Below are 24,238 nucleotides of genomic sequence, written 5' to 3' on the forward strand. Positions count from 1 at the left end.
ATTAATTCTTGATTTTATTTCTTGAACTTTAGGAGTCTTGTTGAGGAAGTCAGGGCCTAATCCAACATGATGAAGATTTGAGCCTACTTTTTCCTCTAATAGGCGCAGGATCTCTGGTCTCATTCCTAGGTCCTTGATCCACTTTTCGTTGAGTTTTGTGCATGGTGAGAAATAGGAATTTATTTTCATTTTGCTACATGTGGATTTCCAGTTCTTCCAGCACCATTTGTCGAAGAGTCTATCATTTCTCCAATGTAAGTTTTTGGTGCCTTTGTTCAGTATGAGATAACTATATGTATGTAGTTTTGTCTCTGTCTTCTATTCTATACCATTGATCTACATGTCTATTTTGGGCCAATACTCTGCTGTTTTTGTTACTATAGCTCTGTAGTATAACTTAAGGACTGTTATTGTGATGCCTCCTGCTTTACTCTTCTTGCTAAAGATTGCTTTGTCTGTTCTGAGTCTTTTATTTTTCCAAATGAATTTCATGATTGCTTTTTCTATTTATATAAGGAATGACGATGGGATTTTAATTGGAATCACATAGAATCTATATAGCACTTTGGCAATATTAATTTTGCCTATCCTACAGCATGGGAGATCTTTCCATCTTCAAAGGTCTTCTTCAATTTTGTTGTTTAGTGTTCTGTAGTTTTCATTATCGAAGTCTTTCACCTCTTTTGTAAAGTTGATTCCCAGTATTTTATTTTTTTGAGGCTATTGTGAATGGGGTACTTTTCCTAATTTCTCTTTCAGAGGATTCATCACTTATATATAGAAATGCATTTGATTTATGGGTATTGATTGTATATCCTGCTACTTTGCTGATTTCATTAATTATTTCTAGAAGTTTTCTGATGGAGTTTTTAGAATCCTCTAAGTATAGAATCATGTCATCAACAAATAATGATAGTTTGAGTTCTTCTTTTCCTATTTGTATCCCTTTAATCTTTTCGTATGCCTAATTGTCGGACTAGAGTTTCAAGGACTATATTGACTAGAAGTGCTGAAAGTGGGCATTCCTGTCTCATTCCAGTATTTAGACAGAATGCTTCTAATTTTTTGTTTCCATTTAGAATGATGTTGGCCTTGGGTTTAGCATAGATACTTTTAAAAGGTTGAGGTATGTTTCTACTATCCCTAGTTTTTCTAGTTTTTTGAATATGAAAGGGTGCTATATTTTGTCAAATGCTTTCTATGCATCAATTGATATAATCATGTGATTCTTATCTTTAAGGCTATTGATCTAAAGAAGTATATTTATTGATTTCCATAAGTTGAACCAATCTTGCATCCCTGGAATAAACCCCAATTGATCAGGATATGCTATTTTAAAATATGTTTTTGTATGTGATTTGTCAGAATTTTATTGAGAATTTTTGCATCAATGTTCATCAGGGATATTGGTCTGAACTTTTCTTTCCTTGATGTATCTCTGCCTAATTTTGATATAGAATGAGTTTGGAAGGGTTCCTTCCTTTTATATTTCATGGAATAATTTGAGGAATATTGGTATTAATTATTATTTGTAGGTCTTGTAGAACTCAGTTGTGACTCCATCTGGTCCCAGGCTTTTCTTGGTCAGTAGGCTTTTGATGGCATCTTCTATTTCCTTGCTTGAAATTGATCTGTTTAAATTGTATATGTTCTCTTGACTCAGTTTGGGGTGATCATATGCCTCTTGAAATCTGTTGGTATTATTGAAGTTTTCTATTTCACTAGAGTATAAATTTTCAAATTAGTTTCTAATTGTCTTCTGTATTTCAATAGTATCTGTAGTGATTTTTTTTTCATCACAAATTTTAGTAATTTGAGTTTTCTTCCTCCTTCTTTTAATTAGACTAAAGGTTTGTCAATTTTATCTATTTTTTTTCAAAAAACCAGATTTTTGTTTTGTCAATTTTTGGAATTGTTTCTTTTGTTTCAATTTCATTGATTTCCACCCTGATTTTAATTATTTCCTATCTTCTACTACTTTTAGTACGGTTTTTTCTTCTTTTTCTAGGGCTTTTAGATGTAATGCCAGGTCGTTTATTTGTTGAGTTTTCTTTTTTTAATGAATGAGATTAATACAATTAATTTTCCTCTTAGTACTGCCTTCATAGTGTTTCATAGATTTTGATAAGTTGTATCAGTGTTCTCACTTATCTTTAAGCATTTTTTAATCTCCTCCCTGATGTCTTCTTTTGTTATCCATGCATCATTCAGTAGTATATCGATTGGTCTTCAGGTGTTGGAGTAGCTTCTCTTTTTACTTTTATATTATTGATTTCTAATTTCATTCCATTATGGTCTGATAGAATGCAGGGTCATACCTCTATTTTTTTTTTTTTTGTATTTGGTGAGCCTTGCTTTGTGGCATAATATGTAGTCTATTTTGAAGAAGGATTCATGGGATGCTGAGAAGAAAGTATATTTGCTCATTGATAGATGGAATATTCTATACAATCCCGTTAAGTCCGAACTATTGATTGCATTATCAAGTTCCATAGTTTCTTTGTTTAGTTTTTGTTTGGAAGATCTATCCAGTGGTGAGAGAGGTATATTAAAGCCACCCAGTATTATTGTGTTATGGTCTATTTGGTTCTTGTATTTGAGAAGAGTTTCTTTAACATACATAGATTCCCCAATGTTTGGGGCATAGATATTTATGATTGTTAGGTCTTATTGATGTATGGAATCCCTTACGCAGGATATTCAAATATCCTTTATTTCTTTTTACCAGCTTTGGCTTGAAGTACACTGTATCTCTTATAGAAACTCCTGCTTATTTATGGTACATTTTTCCCCACCCTTTCACCTTCAATCTGTGGCTATCTTTTCCTGTGATATGAGTCTCTTGAAGGCAACATATTGTTGGGTCTTTTTCTTTTAATCCAATCTGGAAATCTATGTTTTTTAATTCATGAGTTTAGGCCATTCACATTCAGGGTTATTATTGAAATATGATTTGTGTTCCCAGACATTTTTGGTTTATTTTCGGTTTTTTAACTTGACTTGGTTTCTCATTTGATTGGCCTTCTCTTTAGTGTAGTTCCTCCCTTTGCTGATTTTAATTGTTATTTTTCATTTTCTCCTTCTGGAATATTTTGCTGTGAATGCTGTGTAATACAGGCATTCTAGCTATGTAAATTCCTTTAACTTTTATTTATCATGAAAGGTTTTTATTTTGTCATCAAATCTGAAATTCAGTTTTGCTGGATATATGATTCTTGGTTGCATTCCATTTTCTTTTAGATCTTGGTTTATGTTGTTCTGGAATCTCCTGGCTTTGAGGATCTGGGTTGAAAAATCTCTGAAATATGAATTGGTCTCCCCCTAATGTGATCTTATTCCTCTCTCTTGCAGCATTTAAGATTCTATCCTTATTCTGTATGCTAGGAATTTTCATTATAATGTGCCTTGGTGTAGATCTGTTGTAATTTTGTACATTTGGTGTCTTGTAAATCTCTTGTATTTGATTTTCCAATTCATTCTTCCTGTTTGAGAAATTTGCTGATATTATTTCATTGAAGAGATTGTGCATTCCTTTGGTTTTAATCTCTGTTCCTTCTTCTATCCCAATGATTCTTATATTTGGTCTTCTGATGCTGTCCCATAATTCTTGGATGTTCTGTGCATGGTTTCTCACCATCTCCACTGTGTGGTCAACTTTATTTTCAAGATTGTATTTGGTGTCTTCATTATGTGACATTATGTCTTCCACATGATCTAGTCTGTTGGTGATGCTTTCTATTGAGTTTTTTTGTTTTATTGTTTCTTTCATTTCAAGGATTTTTGACTTTTTTTTTCAGAATCTCTCTCTTTCTTGAAGTAATCTTTTATTGGTGTGATTAATGGTTATCTTTATTTGTTCTTTTATCTCCTTGTTAGAGTGACCATTTTTTGCCTGAATTTGCTCATTTAGGTATTTCTTTAATTCACAGATCATTTTAATTATGTACATTATGAACTACTTCTCTGAAATTTCATCCAGTGTGCCACCTATGGATTCTCTTATTGTAGTATCCTGATTTGTTTGGGGCATTTTCTTCCCTTGTTTTTTCATGTTATCTATGTATCTTCCTTTCTTGCAGTGAGGATCTGAGGTATTACAGTTTCTACCCTATAATCTCATAATGTCTGTGCAGATTATCTGTACCTCACCTTGGTGTTGGGCTTTCAGGCCCTGCTGGTGTCTCACGATGGATGCTACTGTAATTAAATGTGATGGTGGAAATAAGGGAGGTAACTTAAGATAGCAATAGGGGTGTCCCAAGACAGATGCAACCACTTTCAGAAATGGGACTGAAAGGGTTTGCCTAACAATGGCTTTGGGCTCCCTGTTCTGAGATGCAGCTGTTTTTTGGCTCTGTCTGTTGTCGAAAGGTGGAGGATACTGTGTGGGGAGGGCTATGGCAATGGCTGCTGTGTCCCAAGATGGAGATGGGCTAGGCCTAGGCTCCCAAGTGATGGTGCTAGGCCTGACCTGGGCCTAAGCTCCCACACAGGTGGTGGGGTGGACCTAGGCCTGGGCCTGACCCCTGAAGTGGGTCTGCCAGTGGGTGGGGCTGACCTGGGCCTAACCTGGGCCTGGGCTCCCTAGGAGGGCAGCAGAGGTAGTCCTAGGCCTGGGCCTGTGCTGCAGAGTGGGTCTGTTGGGCAGTGGAGGTGGTCCTTGTATTGCACTTATGGATATTGTCCTCCTTTTCCCTTAAGCCTCTAACATATTTTGAGATTTATCATTGCTTATTTGATAGTTTCAACATCTGTGTCATATTTGAGCCTTGGTCTTTAAGATAGTTTTGAATCTAGACAATGTGTTGAATTTCTCATTTTTTTCTTCTCATTTACCTTCTTCATGTCCTTCTTTGTATTTACATAATGTATGGGTAAAATGGCATCTTGTATATGTAGCCCTTCTTTTAGAAGGGCTACATGTGGGAGTTGGAGACTACCTATTGAGGCTTGGGTTTTGCTGTCACTGAGATTGCCCTGACAGACTCATATATTTTTAATTCATATCATGGTAACTTCTTTAACTTTATCTTGTGTAACTATGTTTTCCACCTTTCTCCATGCAATGTGGACAGCAAAATTCTAAATTTTTAAAGATCCTCAAGAAAGGATTCACAAAGACTTTCTCAGATCATTTGACAAAATTAATAACACCTTTATTGAATTATATTTTCAATATTTACTTCTGCTGCCTTTCTTTACATTTCATTTCTTCAAACATTTTGTAACTTTAGTTGTACTATCTTTTTTTTTTTAAAGAGAGAGAGAGAGAGAATTTTTTTAATATCTATTTTTTTAGTTTTCGGCGGACACAACATCTTTGTTTGTATGTGGTGCTGAGGATCAAACCCGGGCCGCACGCATGCCAGGTGAGCACACTACCGCTTGAGCCACATCCCCAGCCCAGTTGTATTATCATTTTAAGGAAGTTTTCTTTCATCTTGATTTAATTTGGGTTATTTTGTTGTTTTTAAGTATTAGTAAAAGATCTTTGCATATCCTGGATGTCTAACCAGCTCATACACTCATACACACACACACACACACACACACACACACACACACACACACACTCATATATGTATCAACAGTGCTTTCAGAATTTCTTATGACATTTGTTGTTGGACAGATGTACTTGTTTAAAATTTAAAATGAGTAACTTAACATTCTGTTTTATTATATGTTTTGCATATTTTGTCTTAAGAAAGGCATTCTTATCCCAATAATGGACATGCCTATCTAGATTTGTTCCTTACAACCTTATTGATTAAAGTGTAGCCTGTAAATCTATATGCTTTTTTCTTTAAAAGACATTAACTGGTGAATTAATTAGATCCTTTCAACAGTGACAACAACAAATATTGCCCTATCCCAGTTTATTGAATCACCACAGTAAATTGCTTTGAAATACATACCTATCATATTATATCATTTGTAACTCAATATTTTTCTAAATGTTGATTCTACTGCACTTATTTTGCTCTCTACATCCTACTTGTTTAAATATTATATAGCTTTGTATGTGATTATATTTTGAACAAAATTCTCTCATTATTTCCATATTGCTGAATTTTATTGGCTATTATTGTATATTTTAATTTTATGAGGATCTTTCGAATTGGTTTTATCAGCTACAACAGAATCCATGTGCATATTTTCCTTTGGATTATAATAAGTTTACAGATTAATTTGATGCTTTTATACACATCTAAATATACTCATGTATGTAAAATTTCATGTTTTTATTTATATCAATTTTTTATATAAAACTTAAAATTGAGATGTGGATATCTATTGTTCAAAAACACTTACCTACTGTGTATACTCTGCAAGTGATAAAGCTTAATTTAATTATTGTTCTTATGACTGTACTTAAACTCTGATATTGTCGTGTAATTTAAGGACTCCTTTAAACATTGTTGTAATACATAGCACATTTGAATTTATAGTTTGAACATGAATAATACTGAATACTCCACTTAGCAAATAGTATTTAATTATATCATCTATGTCATATCCCAAAGTCACACTTTTTATATTCCTTTGATTATAACTTTAAAGCATTATATATTTTTAATTATGATTCAAATTGCAAAATGATGTATAAACCATTTTTTCTGAATATAAATGAGTTAGGGCACTTTATATTGCAAATGAAATCATATGTATCTCAAATTGGCATAAACAATAAAGATAATTTACTATTCCTGCTACTTCTGGACCTCAAAATATGCTTAGATTTACATGGGCTTGGATCCAGTGTTTCATAGAGGGATTATGGGACAGATTCATTCTTTTTTTTCTTTCTCATCTTTTCTTCTTCTTTTGGAAAATTCACTTTATAATTTGTGCTTAAGTTATTTATGGTTCTTTCTTTTTAGTTCATTTTTAATTGATATTAAGTTATTTATTTTGAATTACACAGATTTTAGGTACATAACTCAATAGATTACACACTGTATTACAACATAGATCAAGATACAAGGCAGTTTTAGCATCCTCAGAAGTTTCCCTCGAGAACAATGCTATGATCATAGGTTCCTTTTTCTTGCTCTTGTACTGCATATAAATTGAATCCTACAATATGCATTCCTTGGTGTTTGGCTTTATTGCTTTTACTATGTTCTAAGGGATTACATTAAAGGTGTCTCTTAATTTTAAAATTAAGTGGCATTCTTCGTCCTTATTTTTCTGAAATCTTTACAAAATGGGCAATGGTTAATAATACCTTCATTTTCTCATGCCACTAGCCATATACTCTTTCTGCAGTGTATGTTTCTCCTTTGTCTCCTTAGTTATCTTGTATCCTTCCTCTATCAACTAGAATAAGATATTTTAAAAGCATAATCTCATCCACATTCTGCCCAATATTAGAACCAATATTCTCCAAGTCGTTAAATGTAGGTTTTTCTAAGGAGTAACATTTTATCCTTACATGCTCATTACCAAGTGACACTCAATATAACATCAGTAAATCAATACAGATCATTCTAAGTCCTTTATGTGTCTAACTTGATTCCTTACTTATTTCTATAAGCCCAACTTCCTAAGTGGCTGCTCAACATAACCATTGGTATATTTTGATTATTTCTCAGATTATAAACTCTAGAATTACTACCATCTCTTTGAAAACATCTTCTAATTTCCTTTTGCCTTTACTGATATAATTTAACAAATATGCTTAAATATTTACCATTAACATGTTATTCTACTAAAGGTTAAGTTTCCAAAGATGTCATGTTTATTTTCCCTATAGTAAAGAATGAGATCCTTGAGACTCAATTTTTTTTAAAGTTACATTTAATCAATTGCCCAGTCTTTGAAATGCTCCATTTTATATATTTCACACATCTTTAAAAAATTCTATAGATCGTCACCCTGATTTTTTTTTGCCAGCAGATCCACTGATTTTATTTAGTATGTGTTTGTGATTATAAATAAATATGTATATTTTAATGTTGTCATGGAAACACATTTATGTAGAAGAATGTTAATCACCCTGATTTTTTACATATACCTGGGTTACTTTATTGACTGATTTCATTGCTGGTACTTCAAATACTACTGCATCATACACAAATACACACTAATTGTCATATATAAGACTGCCTAGCCTATCACTTTCAACAACCCAAAATGCATTCAAGAGCTCTATTACTGATTCTACTTTGCAGTCCTACTTCACATCATTCATTCACTCATTTGTATTTTTATAGGTCTATTAGCTTTCTCCACAAGGAAGTAAGCATCAAAGAGGCAGACGTTTTTTTCTATTTTGTTTATTTTTATAGTTCCAATTTCTAAAATAGTGCCAAACACATAAGTCCTCATTAAATATTAGTGCAATAAGGAAATATTGGTTCTATACTCAAATGCAACTACTTATTCCCCTAGACGAGTCTTTTCCATTTCTTTATCATTGCTCAAATAATTTTGCTCAAATTATACCTGTAGCAAAATGACCTTTCTCTCTGTTGCTTCACATCATAAAGGCATATCTTCAATGATAGATCTCAACTGTAGCAACTCATTAAAGTGCTTCTTAATTACCCCAACTCAATATTAGTTCTTTCTCTTTAAATTCACATAGCACTTTGCATTATTTTTATAGATCCTATAATATTAGTCCCTTAAGACTCATTTAAAAAATTACTTGTCTTTTCTCCTTAATAGATACTATATTCTTAGATGCCAAAAGTTGTGTTTTAGACATCTCTGGAAACTTAACCTTTAGTAGAATAACATGTTAATGGTAAATATTCAAGCATATTTGTTAAATTATACTGGGTATTATTCTCTATTCAACATAAATTTGGCAAAATAAACAAGTATTTACTATACATGAAAATGTCAAAGGTTATTGTACTTATTTTTCTTCCAACAGATTAATTTGTTTCTGTCTTCTAATAAACAATTTATCTACTATCTTTGGAAACTAACAAAATACTAATTTTATGAACAGTTACTAGTGTAAACAAGCTCTGTGGCTTTATGTTTAATATTGAATTCATTATTTTTAGATAAAACTCATTAAGGAAGGATTGTCTTCTTTCAGTAAAAAAAAATGTAGTCCGTGATCTGAAAATATAAATGATATAGAGTTCACACTGCTAGCGAGTCTGAATTTTAGTTAGGATACTTATCATGTTAATTTATACAAATGTATTCCAAATTAATATGTCACATATCCAGCAGGTTTTCAGAAAGTTATAAGAATGTTTTCTTTCCTGGATTTATAAACTGAATATGTAAATGCATAAATATACAACCACAGCAAAGAAATAAGTTGTGGCATGACCCTCATAAAAATGGAGGTAATATTCATAGATTTTGGAAAACTGCTAAAAATTATATCTTAGATACATACTTAAAAGACTGATAAGACAAATGTTAAACTGACCCAGGAACTGTATAGTGCAGGTCAGCTGAAGAAGCCAAGACTTTAAAATTAGACAAATTTTTATTCAGATCCACCACCTGTGGTAAATAGTGCCTAAGTCACAAGGTAGTTCAATGACTGATGAATAAAAAGATTATTTAAAATTGAGCATACAATTAATGTCAGTCTCTTGAATTCGAGGTGTGAGTAAGGTCCTCAGGAAGAATAAATAAGATGGTAGAATGATTTTCTTAACTTTTTAAAGTGCAAGTGCTTCACTTTTAATGCATATTATCTCTTCAATTAATATATTTAAAAAATAAGTAGTACATATTTTTTCTTAAATTAATATATTTATGCTTGATTTAAACAATTTTAAAGTGGTTAAGATCTACTTAAAAATAATTTTATTTAATTATTATAATACTCATATGACCAGCTGGGGATGTGGCTCAAGAGGTAGCCCGCTCTCCTGGCATGCGTGCGGCCCGGGTTCGATCCTCAGCACCACATACAGACAAAGATGTTGTGTCCGCCAAATACTAAAAAAAAAAAAAAAAAACATAAACATTAAAATTCTCTCTCTCTCACCCTCTCTCTCACTCTTTCTTTAAAAAAAATACTCATATGACTTTTAAAAAGCAATAGTACATAGTCAATAAAGTGTTTTACTTTCAGTGAATATTTTTACTAATAATAGGATCATCTTAACATGTCAAGTATGTGTTCTTTCAGAAGCTCAAATATTTATTAAGTTCTTTCCTATAACTCTTCCCCACTTGTGGCTTAAATCCTTTTTTTTTCCTAGAGAGATTGAGGATACATAATTATTTACTGTTAAGTCTTGGGTAACCAATACTAAGACCTTAAATATAACTGTTATTGACAATTTTGATAATGTTGTAACAAAACCAGCAATTCACACACACACACACACACACACACACACACACACACACACTCACTCACACAATAATGTAATTTCTCATTAAAGTCAAATATTTACATTTCACAAGCAATGTGTTTCCATCATGGCATTCCAAATATATTAAATGCCACTGATAACTTAAGGGTTTGTTTTATAATTTCCACATGTCCTTGTTTAAGGCAGCTGCAGATGACTTTGGCAGGTTGCCCATATGTGAGGGAAAAAACGAAAATTAGAGTTTTAAATGTTTCCTTTATAATGATATTTTGTTGGCTGATTAATCTTTTCTGTTACACAGCTAAATAACACCATATGTCAGTGGAGAGTTTATTGCTATAAGATACAAGAGAAGATCTACCTCATGATAAATGATTTGGATATTTTCTAGCTAAAAGTGAAAGAGGGGAAAAATGTTGTTAGAATCTGGTTTCCAAAATCATTTAGGTAGTTTGATTATATGAAATATATCATAGAAATGAGTGTGTCTTCAGAGATCAGAGGAACACTTTATAAGTTAGCTCTTCTGAGTAAAACTCATGTGGAAAAATACAACTTTCCTTTACATCTATGTGTATTATGTTTTGGCAGAGTATGACATTCTTTCTAACAGCAGTTGCTTGAGATTTAATTAAATGCTGATGGTGTTTAAACAACAAAACAAAAATTCAAAATATAGTTTTGTTTGATTGTGTATTAAAGCCAAAAGAAGCTTGAGAATTGATTCCACTAATTTATTTGCCATGTAGTATAGACTTAAAATACAAATAGAAACAACAAAAACAATATAGAGCAAGAGAAAAAATAACAGTAAATTGACAATTGTATTCTAATATGTTATTTTATTCATTTCAATTGGGTTATTCAAATTTATTTATTCATTTATTTATTTTTAAAATTTTTTTATTGGTTGTTCACAACATTACAAAGCTCTTGACATATCATATTTCATACATTAGATTGAAGTGGGTTATGAACTCCCAATTTTACCCCAAATGCAGATTGCAGAATCACGTCGGTTACACATCCACAATTTTACATAATGCCCTATTAGTAATTGTTGTATATTGCTACCTTTCCTATCCCCTACTATCCCCCATCCCCTTCCCTCACATCTTCTCTCTCTACCCCATCTACTGTAATTCATTTCTCTCTTTGTTTATTTTCCCATTCCCCTCATAACCTCTTATATGTAATTTTGTTTAGCAATGAGGGTCTCCCTTCATTTCCATGCAATTTCTCTTTTCTCTCCCTTTCCCTCCCATCTCATGTCTCTGTTTAATGTTAATCTTTTCTTCCTACTCTTCCTCCCTGCTCTGTTCATAGTTGCTCTCATTATATCAAAGAAGACATTTGGTATTTGTATTTTAGGGATTGGCTAGCTTCACTAAGCATAATCTGCTCTAGTGCCATCCATTTCCCTGAAAATTCTATGATTTTGTCATTTTTTATTGCTGCATAGTACTCCATTGTGTATAGATGCCACATTTTTTTTATCCATTCATCTATTGAAGGGCATCTGGGTTGGTTCCACAGTCTAGCTATTGTGAATTGTGCTGCTATGAACATCGATGTGGCAGTATCCCTGTAGCATGCTCTTTTAAGGTCTTCAGGGAATAGTCCGAGAAGGGCAATAGCAGGGTCAAATGGTGGTTCCATTCCCAGCTTTCCCAGGAATCTCCAAACTGCTTTCCAAATTGGCCGCACCAATTTGCAGTCCCACCAGCAATGTACAAGTGTATCCTTTTCTCCACATCCTCGCCAGCACTTGTTGTTGTTTGACTTCATAGTGGCTGCCAATCTTACTGGAGTGAGATGGTATCTTAGGGTGGTTTTGATTTGCATTTCTCTGACTGCTAGAGATGGAGAGCATTTTTTCATGAACTTGTTGATTGATTGTATATCCTCCTCTGAGAAGTGTCTGTTCAGGTCCTTGGCCCATTTGTCGATTGGGTTATTTGTTGTCTTATTGTCTAATTTTTTGAGTTCTTTGTATACTCTGGATATTAGGGCTCTATCTGAAGTGTGAGGAGGAAAAATTTGTTCCCAGGATGTAGGCTCCCTATTTACCTCTCTTATTGTTTCTTTTGCTGAGAAAAAACTTTTAAGTTTAATTAAGTCCCATTTGTTGATTCTAGTTGTTAACTCTTGTGCTATGGGTGTCCTATTAAGGAATTTGGAGCCCGACCCCACAATCTGTAGATCGGAGCCAACTTTTTCTTCTATCAGACAGAGAGTTTCTGATTTGATATGAAGCTCCTTGATCCATTTTGAGTTAACTTTTGTGCATGGCGACAGAAAGGGATTCAGTTTCATTTTGTTGCATATGGATTTCCAGTTTTCCCAACACCATTTGTTGAAGATGCTATCCTTCCTCCATTGCATGCTTATAGCCCCCTTATCAAATATAAGACAGTTGTAACTTTGTGGATTAGTCTCTGTGTCCTCAATTCTGTACCATTGGTCCACCCGCCTGTTTTGGTACCAGTACCATGCTGTTTTTGTCACTATTGATCTGTAATATAGTTTGAAATCTGGTATCGCTATACCGCCTGATTCACACTTTCTGCTTAGAATTGCTTTTGCTATTCTGGGTCTTTTATTTTTCCATATGAATTTCATGATTGCTTTATCTATTTCTACAAGAAATGCCATTGGGATTTTGATTGGCATTGCATTAAATCTATAGAGAACTTTTGGTAGTATCGCCATTTTGATGATGTTAGTTCTGCCTATCCATGAACAGGGTATATTTTTCCATCTTCTAAGATCTTCTTCTACTTCTCTCTTTAGGGTTCTGTAGTTTTCATTGTATAAATCTTTCGCCTCTTTTGTTAGGTTGATTCCCAAGTATTTTTTTTTTTTTTGAGGATATTGTGAATGGAGTGTTTTTCCTCATTTCCATTTCAGAAGTTTTGTCGCTGATATACAGAAATGCCTTTGATTTATGCGTGTTGATTTTATATCCTGCCACTTTGCTGAATTCATTTATTAGTTCTAGTAGTTTCTTTGTAGACCCTTTTGGGTCTTCTAGGTATAGAATCATGTCATCTGCAAATAGTGATAATTTAAGTTCTTCTTTTCCAATTTTTATGCCTTTAATTTCTTTCGTCTGTCTAATTGCTCTGGCCAGTGTTTCGAGAACTATATTGAATAGAAGTGGAGATAGAGGGCATCCCTGTCTTGTTCCGGGTTTTAGAGGGAATGCCTTCAATTTTTGTCCATTCAGAATGATGCTAGCCTGAGGCTTAGCATAGATAGCTTTTACAATGTCAAGGTAAGTTCCTGTTATCCCTAGTTTTTCTAATGTTTTGAACATAAAGGCATGCTGTACTTTGTCGAATGCTTTCTCTGCATCTATCGAGATGATCATATGGTTCTTATCTTTAAGTCTATTGATGTGGTGAATAACATTTATTGATTTCCGTATGTTGAACCAGCCTTGCATCCCAGGGATGAATCCTACTTGATCATGGTGCACTATTTTTTTGATGTGTTTTTGTATTCGATTCGCCAGAATTTTATTGAGGATTTTTGCATCTAGGTTCATTAGAGATATTGGTCTGTAGTTTTCTTTCTTTAAGGTGTCTTTGGTTTCGGGATCAGGGTGATGTTGGCTTCATAGAATGAATTTGGAAGGGCTCCCTCTTTTTCTATTTCCTGAAATAACTTGAAAAGTATTGGTATTAATTCTTCTTTAAAGGTTTTGTAAAACTCCGCTGTATACCCATCCGGTCCTGGGCTTTTCTTGGCTGGTAGTCTTTTGATGGCTTCTTCAATTTCATCCATTGATATTGGTCTGTTCAGATTGTGTGTATCCTCTTGACTCAGTCTGGGCAAATCATATGACTTAAGAAATTTATCGATGTCTTCACTATCCTCTATTTTATTGGAATATAGGTTTTCAAAATAATTTCTAATTGTCTTCTGTATTTCTGTGGCATCTGTTGTGATATTGCCTTTTTCATCCCGTATGTTAGTAATTTGAGTTCTCTCTCTTCTTCTCTTCGTTAGCATGGCTAAAGGTCTGTCGATCTTATTTATTTTTTCGAAGAACCAACTTTTAGTTTTGTTAATTTTTTCAATAGTTTCTTTTGTTTCAATTTCATTGATTTCCGCTCTGATTTTAATTATTTCTTGCCTTCTGCTACATTTGCTGTTGTTTTGCTCTTCCTTTTCTAGGGCTTTGAGTTGGAGTGTGAGCTCATTTATTTGTTGGTTTCTTCTTTTTTTGAGGAATGACCACCAGGCGATGAATTTTCCTCTTAAAACTGCTTTCATTGTGTCCCATAGATTCCGATATGTTGTGTCTGTATTTTCGTTTATCTCTAAGAATTTTTTGATTTCCTCCTTTATGTCTTCTGTAACCCATTCATCATTCAGTAATATATTGTTCATTTTCCATGTGACGTAGGATTTTTCCTTCCTTCTTTTATCATTAATTTCCAGTTTCATTCCATTATGATCAGATAAAATGCATGGTATTATCTCCACCCCTTTATATTTACTGAGGGTTGCCCTATGGCATAATATATGGTCTATTTTTGAGAAGGATACATGTGCTGCTGAGAAAAAAGTATATCCATTTGATGATAGTTGATATATTCTATATAAGTCAGTTAAGTCTAGGTTATTGATTGTGGTATTGAGTTCTATAGTTTCTTTATTCAACTTTTGTTTGGAGGATCTATCCAATGGTGAGAGAGGTGTGTTGAAGTCTCCCATAATTATTGTTTTGTGGTCTATTTGATTCTTGAATTTGAGGAGAATTTGTTTTATGAATGTCGCAGCACCATTACTTGGTGCATAAATATTGATAATTGTTATATCTTGTTGGTGAATGGTTCCTTTTAACAGTATATAATGACCTTCTTTATCCCTTTTGATTAACTTAGTCTTGAAGTCGATTTTTTCGATATGAGGATGGCCACCCCTGCTTGCTTGCGAGGACCATGTGCGTGGTATAATTTTTCCCATCCTTTCACCTTCAGCCTGTGTGTGTCTTTTCCAATCAGATGTGTCTTCTGGAGGCAGCATATTGTTGGATTTGTTTTTTTAATCCATGATACCAGCCTATGTCGCTTTATTGGAGAGTTTAAGCCATTAACATTCAGAGTTACTATTGATATGTGGTTTGAACTTCCATCCATGTTTGATTGTTTATCCTTTTTTTAAAAAAATTTTTTAGTTTGTTTCTCCATGATTGTCTTTCCCCTCGCCCTCTGTCTTTACTGAGGCACTTCCCACTGATGGTTTTGGTTATTGTTTTTCATTTCTTCTTCTTGTAGTGTTTTGCTCAAAATGTTTTGCAATGCTGGTTTTCTGGCTGCAAATTCTTTTAACTTTTGTTTATCATGAAAGATTTTTATTTCGTTGTCATACCTGAAGCTTAATTTTGCTGGATACAGAATTCTTGGTTGGCATCCATTGTCTTTCAGTGTTTGAAATACATTGTTCCATGACCTTCTTGCTTTCAGTGTCTGTGATGAAAAATCCGTTGTTCACCTTATTGGTTTACCCCTAAATGTAATCTGTCTCCTTTCTCTTGTAGCTTTTAATATTTTCTCTTTGTTCTGTATATTGGATATCTTCATAACAATGTGTCTCGGCGTTGGTCTACTCTGATTTTGTGTGCTCGGTGTCCTGTATGCATCTTCAATTTGTATATCTGTTTCCTTTTTTATTTCTGGAAAGTTTTCTGTAATTATTTCATTCAGCAGGTTACTCATTCCCTTGGTTTGAATCTCTGTACCTTCTTCTATCCCGATGACTCGTAAGTTTGGTTTCTTCATGTTATCCCATAACTCTTGGATGTTTTTCTCATGATTTTTTACCAGCCTTTCTGAGTTGGCTAGACTCTTTTCAAGATGGTATATTTTGTCTTCTTTATCTGACGTTCTGGTTTCTACTTGCTCCACTCTGTTACTGATACTCTCAATTGAGTTTTTAATTTGGTTTATCGTTTCCTTCATTTCTAGAATTATTGTTTGATTATTTTTTATAATCTCTATCCCGTGATAAAGATGCTTAACTTCTTCTTTTATCTGTTTATGTAATTCATTCTCAATGTGTTCTTTCACTGCTTGGATTTGCTGTCTTGTATCCTCTTTAGGGTTCCATTCCATCTGTCTAAGGTGTTCCTTGAGTTTTTTATATGACCATTTTTCTGATGACTCTAGGTCCTCCTGAATATTTAGGCTGCACTGCATTGTTTGTACTCCTTTTCTTCCTTGTTTTTTGAAGCTGCTCATGTTACTTCTTGTTCTGTTTGACTGCTGAGTTACTGTTTACTCCTGTAAATTAATTTGATGTTTGGGAGGAAAGGTATTTGAAGGGAAGGGAAGAAGTCTCTAAAGAGAATGAGAGTAGGCAGGTAGAATTCAAAGAAAGGGGGGATAAGAAAAATGAAAAGACTAAAGAAGAAAAAAATAGGAACTAATAAAGAAAAAACTTAACAAAAAACAAAACAAAAAAATAAAAAAATATAAAATAATAATAATTAAAAAAATTTAAATTAAAATTAGCAGAAAAAAAATTTAAAAAAATATTTTGTAAAAAAAAATTAATAAAACAACAAGAAAGATAAAAAATGAAAATGAATGAAAAACCCAAATCAAAAAAAAAGAAAAGAAAAAAAAAACCTAATAAATGCCTTCTTAGAGTTTGATTAACTTCTCTTCCAGTAGATGGCGCTGTGCCCACAGGGTCAAGTTTCTCCTGTCAATACGCGGGAACCATTCACTGTGCAGCAGCTCCTCCCAGACTGGGCGAGTCTCCAATCCTGAGTGTCTAGGGCCTCCTCTTGTGTCTAGTCACTTCCCACTTTTTCTTTGGCCAGGCCCCTCTCACCACAATACTGGCTACACGCCAGGTCTGCTGCTCCTGGGAGCCCTGTTTTCATGAACGACTGGGCACACTCTTCCAGTTTGCCATTCCCTCAGACCTTAAGTTTGTAGAGCTTGGGGCTGAGAATCCTCAGCGGATTTTACTTGCCCTCCGTTATCCACTTCCCTGTAGCTGGTGCAAGAGACCTCAGCAGTCAGCCTTGTTGGGAGCGGTAGGCGGGTCTGCACCACCTCTGATTCCCTCGGGCTGGCTGTAGCACTCACGGTAGAGCTGGGAGGGGCCCTTAAGGTTTTCCTGATGTGTGGAGAGGGAAGGCTATGGGATCACACACCTGTATCTGCGGGTTTCAACGAAGTTATCTCCTCCACAGCAGTCTGATGACGTCGTTTCCCTTTGCCGGGTGACCAATTCAATGGGTGGGTCCTTCTCTCCCAAGCCCCGTTTCAAACCTGTGCCCACTACTTATGAAGGCTCGGTAGGCATTTACCTTCGTATGATGAGAAGGGCTGACCAGTTTTTCAGCCGGATGAATTAATGCCGAGTCATGGCTGTTTGTCTGTGGGAAGCAGGTGACCGGGAGTTTGAATTCAGCGGATCAGGGCTCAGTGCGTGTTCTCAGATCACTTGGATTTTAAATTGTCACTCATCTTATCAGCTGTTTCATTTAATTCGGCAGCTCATTCGAGCGGTGAAGAGTCTGCTCTATGGTGCTCCGCGGGAGGCGGCGGCGGCAGCAGCGGCCTTCGGAACCCCCGGGGAGGGGGTGTGGGTTGGGGGAGGGGAGGCGGCGCCTCGGGGCCGTGCCGGCTGGGTACCGGACACGCGGGAGAGCGGGCGGGGTGTGGGAAAGAAATTGAGACCTAGATTTAGAGACTGAGCTTGGGAGGAGAGACAGCTGGGGAGAAGCAAGGTGGAGAGGCGGAGAGGAGAAGGAGATGGGGCCGATAGAGCCGTGCAGCTGGGGCTGCAGCCTTACTGCTCACGCTGAGGTCGTGATGGACTCCCTCCACCTTGGCTGGATTAGTGGCGGATTCACTCCACCTAGGCCCCTTTCTTGACACGGTGCTGGGTTTTTGTCGACAGATCTCCTTTAATGATCTTTACCTCATCTTTTCAGACGCGGCGGCGTGGAGCACAGAGCGGCTTACTCACTTCCCGCCGCCATCTTCCTCAAATTTATTTATTAAGTGCCTGATATGTGCCTACTATTTCATACATTCAAGGATACAATATTATTTGGAACAGATAATACCTTGCTCTCATGGAAATATTTTTGTTATGGAAGATATATAATGAATTAAGTAGTAAACAAATCAGTCTATCAAAATAATAGAACATGTTACATCACCCAGTAATTACTGATGGCTTTGCAATGGGTTAATACCATTAAGTGCTTGAAAAGAATATGAAAAAAGGTTAAAAACCTAAAATATACTAAGAGTTGAAAAGCCTAGGAAATTCCTTCTTCTATTTTACAAAATAAGTATATGAAAAATAGGACTTAATCTTTTCTCAGATGCCTTGTTTAAGCAACATGCTATGCTGAGTACATTGCTGTTAATTATAGAAAAATTTCTTACTATTCTTATCACTTGTGTTTTATTCAGTGTTTCATTGTGACCAAATACCTGAAAGGAACAACTTAAATGAAGAAAGATTTATTTTGGCTCACAGTTTCAGAGGATGGGTCCATTGTTGACTGGCTCCAAGGAAGACATTTTATCACACAAGGGTGTGATGGAGGAAAGCTGCTCAGGTCATGACAGCCAGGAGGGAGGGATGAAAGGAGGAAGGAAGCCAAGGAGGAAGGGGGGAGAGAGGAAGGTGGGGAGAGAGAGAGAGAGAGAGAGAGAGAGAGAGAGAGAGAGAGAGAGGGAGAGAGGGAGAGGGAGGAAGGGACTAGAAACAAGATAAATCTTTTCATGGCACACACTCACCCTCAGTGACCTGCTTCCTCCAAACAGATCCTACCTCCAAGTAGTCAATTCAGCTGTCAGTGGATTGATCCAAAATGATCAATCCATTTTGGATCAATCCACTGATAAGGTTAGAGTCCTCATTATCTGATCTTCTCACATCTGAACTTATTTTGGCTTTTTACTTGCTACCTTGGCTTTTTTTAACTTCATAGTGACAGCATACACTTTGTAAAGTTGTGAGGATTAACTGAGATAATACATAGAATGGCAGGCACATCATAAGGTAGCTCCCAGAGATTCATGCCTTATGAAATCCCCTGCCCTCTGGTAAGGGTAAAGCTTGTTATGTCTCTATAATCAATGGAATATGGTAAAGATGGTAGGAAATGACTGTTTCCTTATATAACTCTATCTCATTCAACTGTAGAGATAGAATCATTTTCTGGTTTTGAAGAAACAAAAAACAATGTTGTGTTCTCAATCTAGAGAGCACCATAGTAGGCATAGCCTCTAAGAAGGACATAGCTTCTAGGCAAGAAGCCTTGAGACTACTTTGAATCAATAGGTATAAGAAGTCAGGATCTTAAGTCATGTGGACACAAGGAAATCAATACTGCCAACAACCCAAAGAGAGTTCACAAGCACAGTTTCCCCTACCCTAGTCTCCTCCTAAAAACGGAGTACTGCTGACATTTTGATTACAGGTTTGCAAAACCCTCAACAAAGGATCCAGTTAGCCTGTGCCTAGGCTTCTGAGCTACAGAAACTATGAGATAATAATATGCTGTCTTTCACACTCTTTTTGGAAAAAAAAAATTTGCTTGGGTTGAGAAAGGTTACTTTGAATACCTTACTCTAAACCTTCCCATGTAACATTAGCATTAAAAAATGATTGCTTGGGCTAGGGTTGTGGCTCAGTGGTAGAGTGCTCGCCTAGCATGCATGAGGCACTGGGTTTGATCCTCAGCACCACATAAAGTAAAATAAAGATATTGTATTCACCAAGAAATAAAAAATAAATATTAAAAACATGAGTTCTGACCTACTAAATAAGGAAAATAATCACAAATTTATAATTGTTCAGTGAGCTTAATGAACAGTCATGGGATAAATATATTTTGGATGAAATAATGTCTTATGCAATAAGGATTTGAAATTTCTCTATATAAACCACAGTGAGTATATCTTAAATTGTAAAGATGAAAAGAATTACAAATCATGCTTTAATCTCACTAAATGTTTAACCAACAATGCAGAAAGTATGATCATTTTGAATGTTATATTGTGTAAATATTGTAGTGCGAGGTACAATAAAAAATCAGTTATCTTATTTAGAAATATTTAACATGAAGTGCATTATAATTAAGTGTAATTAAATTCTGATGCAATAGGAATATAATTTATATACATATATTTAGTCTCTAGACATTGTTTTCATTGTTTTTATTGCTATTATAGCTGTTATTTCTATCCATAGTATAAAGATTTTTAAGTTTGCTTTTATACTTGTATACATTTTCCATTTAAGGACCTTGACTGCCTTTCTATATACATTAAGAAATGATGGGTCTTACAGACTTTTTCTGGCTTCTGTTTTTTATCTCCCCTTTTCAGGGTTTCAAAGGGAAAGGCATAGAAATAAGCAAACTTTAGAGTATTCATCATCTGAGGCACATGAGCAGCTTTCAGTGCTGATCAACTGCCCATCTAAGAGGGAAGAAACCCACAGTTGTAGCATTTGGTGATCTCTATAATGTATAGTCCCATTATGGCTTATTTGACCATTACACCAAATTAATTATTGTCTAAATTTCACAATATTTCATGTCCAGATCTTGTGAACCAACAGAAGCCTGCAGGAACCAGCCATAACACACTATAAGATGTGACCGAAGGATGTGGCAAGAAATCTAAAATTTCTAAGTGGAAACCTCTGTGAAGACAATAGTGAGTCAAGAAAAGTGGATATAGACAAGCTCCCTGGGGAAGATGTCATATTGAGAAACTGGCATTTCATTGTTTGAATCATTAAGAGTCATGAAAGGATTTCAAAGGATAAATAACAAAGTCAGATTTGCAAATTAAAAAATAGATCATATTGACTGTTATGTGGAATACAAATTAGAAAAGACCCTGGAGACAGACAGACAATTTAAGCACCTTAAAGACATGAGAAGAAATACAATGGCTAAACTATCCAGAATTACAGTTTCCACATTCAAGGCTACATAAGTTCACCACTTTCTGGCACTTTGCCAGTTCCTTCCCCCTTCTTCTTACTTGTTTATTGCTTCTGCTTATAAAATATTTTGATAATGTAGCATGACTCAATAGAAATAGATTGATTTAGACACAGTGACAAGGTTTAAAAATCAACAAAGACAGGGAACTGATGGGTTAGGAAATGTGATCTGAAAATGCCTCAGTCAAGGAGGAGTTAGTGAAGTCTAGAGGGAATCTCACCTACGGAAATTGACATCCTCAGAGTTAATCCCAGGAAGACAGGGCAACCTAGGTCTTGACCTAGATTTGTGGTTAAACTCCAGATCTGGGAATTTCTACTAGAGATAATCATCAGTCTATCCTAAAGGGAATATGATCAGCATTTCAAGTAGAGGAGTGGCAGGACTGATGAAAGAAAGAAAACAGGAAAACCAGAGTTCAAGTTCAAGGTAGGATGACAGCACAATTATTTGAGGCCCATGTGTTCAGTACTTGACCTCAGGATTAAGCAGAATCCCTGGGGGAGGGAAAGATCTATTCCTAATATCTGATTTGGGTCAGATTCTGGAATGCTGTCCAAGGGATAAAATAATTCAGGAATGTGTAAGCCCAAGGACAGGGAACTAGGCTAATTAGAATATCCTTGCTAAAAGGGAGATTTTTACATTAACAGACTACATATTCCTTAAAAACTTACTCTATGATAGAAATAAATTACTTGAAAAACCATCAATGACAGACAGCTGTAGAATTATACCAAGGAAACACAAAATTTTAATGATTACTTGTATTTTGAAAATAATCAGTTACTAGAAATTATTCTACATAAGCATTATTTATTAGAAATATTATTTATTAGAAACATACATCCTTTTTATGCTTCCAAAGAGGAGTTTTAAGAAAAATATATTTTACTATCATGTACAGAGTTTTTAATTATTAGAAAATCTTATATTTATGAACACCAGTGATTATATCAACACTACATAGTATGTGATAAAGAGGGAATTTTCAATGATTTCAAATCTCTGATGCATAGTAAAAGTGTTAGGAGATAGTTATAATGATTTAAATATGAATGTATTCTAGAGTAGTTTTAAAGTAGTACTAAAACTAAAATCTATCTATCACATATAATTATTTTCTCCTTAATATAAATGAGAAATTTAAGAATGGAATTCGTATACATCATATAAAAATGTAACAGAGAATCTTCAATGAGATGGCAGAGTTTTTTTAGGCCTTTTTATTTAATAGTTCTGACTTTGAGAACTTATGAAATATAATTTTAATAGAATACAGATAAATAACTGTGAAAGATCTTATGTTCTAGATAGATACCTGTTGTTTTGCATAGATGAGTATTGGGCCATTCTGTATGGTACCCTCCTATGTATCTGACCACTATACTTTGGGTTTATGAAAAAGACACTTTTTTGAGTTTTAATGATGAATAGTTACAGCAGAGTAGCATGTGTTCAAAGGAGCTCAATGATATTCAGTGTCATATTCAGTAGATATTTGTTGAGAATTTAAATATCACACATCAAACATGAACTTCTAGCAAGGAAGGCAGATGAATAAAAGCTAAATTTAGTTTCTGATGCTGTGAACCTTAGATTAGTATAAATAAATATGAAATGTGAAATGTGAAAACACTATAATACGTGAGGCCTCAGGCTTGAGAGAGTTGGTTTGGACCATGTAGGGGAAGGAGGAATTGAGAAAAGCATTTGTCCTCTTGCCCTCTCTTTCCAAGTTGGGAAAAAATTAAATCTTAAAACACTAGTGCCTGATTTATGGCAGCAGTATCCCCACCATACGACATGCCTTATTTTTATATAAGTAGAACATGAGAGGAACTTAATTTCAGGCTCACCCATTATTTTTCAGAGAAGCCTTCCTTAATGCAATGAAACTTATTTAAGTAACTTTGTTACAGAATTTCCTGGGACCTTGTACTTTTTGTAGTGCAAACCATACCTTAATTATCTGTAGCTTGGAAAATGTTGTTAATTCGCCTAGTGTGATAAAAATCAATTTCCCAGTTCAAAAATGGAACCAAGTATAGGTTCATTCTCTTTGAAATGCCACCTCCTCCATATGCTTCCCCCCTACTGAGACTTAGGGGAGAGATAAGAGTTACTAGCTCTCTTCACAATTCCAGATTGTATAGAGCTCACATGAATGGTTAAAACAGAGGTGGATCCAGAGCAGTGCTTGAGCTTCCTCATCTGGTCAGGACAAAATGATAACAACAACAACAAAAAGAAATTGGTGGTCCCTTTAATCTCAATGTCCCAGAGAGAGAGAGAACAACAAAAGGGTTTTACTTATTTCATGTTTCCTACCTGAACTTTCTGCAATAGTAGCTAGGTACTAGTAATTCTTCAACATTGTGTGGTCTAAAGGTAAATACAATCTCTAACTCAAGCAGCACTATGAGGGAAAAACTATCAAACTATCACAATAAAATAATGTTATAAAATTACTCAGGATTTAAGATATGATCTTAACTAATGATAAGCAGAATTGTATATCCACATTCAGAAAGTATAAGATGGTACTTGTTGGAGAGCACATACACTCCTCTCCAAACATAAAATATTCCCTAGATACCTAACAATATGTACATATATTTTATCTCCTTTTATAGCACTTTAATTACAATACTCCCAAGAGCACCTCTCTGCCATTCAAGCAGGCAGTGGCTTTGTCTTCAGTGCCTGTAGGGGCCGGGCCAGTGTGAATAAATAATAATTCCTTCAGTCCTTAACTTGGTACTATTAATTTCCAGAAGAACAAACTAAAGAACAACAAGAAGTCAAACAACATCAAAAACAAGTAACAAATAAAAATGAGAAATTACAAGGGGGTGGGGGGAATAAAGATTGATCAAAGACATAGAAATAATTTTTTAAGAGTATGGGGAATTTTTCCAAACTA

This window comes from Spermophilus citellus (genome assembly GCF_964194105.1).
Source record: "Spermophilus citellus genome assembly, chromosome: 2".
NCBI lineage: Eukaryota > Metazoa > Chordata > Mammalia > Rodentia > Sciuridae > Spermophilus > Spermophilus citellus.